The following is a 574-nucleotide window of genomic DNA, read 5'->3' on the forward strand; positions in this document are numbered from 1 at the left end:
TTTTTTTTTGGTGGAACCAGAGATTGAACTCAGGCCCTTGTGCTTGGCAGGGAAGCACTTATTCTACTGAGCCATCTCCCTGGCCCTATTTATTTATTTTAAAGAGGAAAAAAAAACCATAATTTTTCGAAACAAGATAATAGGAGGGTAACAGTGGTTAATATATTGCATGTTGTTATCTTTAAAATAGTTGCTCAGAGTACAAGATATCAGCATTTAACTGTCCAAACAATATTAGCACAAACCTTTTTTTAATGATCTAAGAGAAATTAGTAATATAGCTATCTTAGCTACTATATGATGTTGTTGCTTTTCCCTTCCTTTTTTCCTTTTCCACATCCCAGTTTCTCTTTCCTTTTGAACAGCTTCTTCCCATCTTACAATATTTATTGTACATTTTGGATCTTATTTACTCTTTCAGCATCTCACACTAGGGAGACGATAGAATGTTTGCACATGTGCATCTGGTTTATTTCACTTAGAAGTGTGATCTTGAGTTACATCCATTTACTTATAAAAGTCTCCAGTTTTACTTTATGGCTGAGTAGTACTCTATTGGAAAAAAAAAAGGCCA

The sequence above is a fragment of the Octodon degus genome, unplaced genomic scaffold (genome assembly GCF_000260255.1).
Source record: "Octodon degus isolate 3935 unplaced genomic scaffold, OctDeg1.0 scaffold00221, whole genome shotgun sequence".
NCBI lineage: Eukaryota > Metazoa > Chordata > Mammalia > Rodentia > Octodontidae > Octodon > Octodon degus.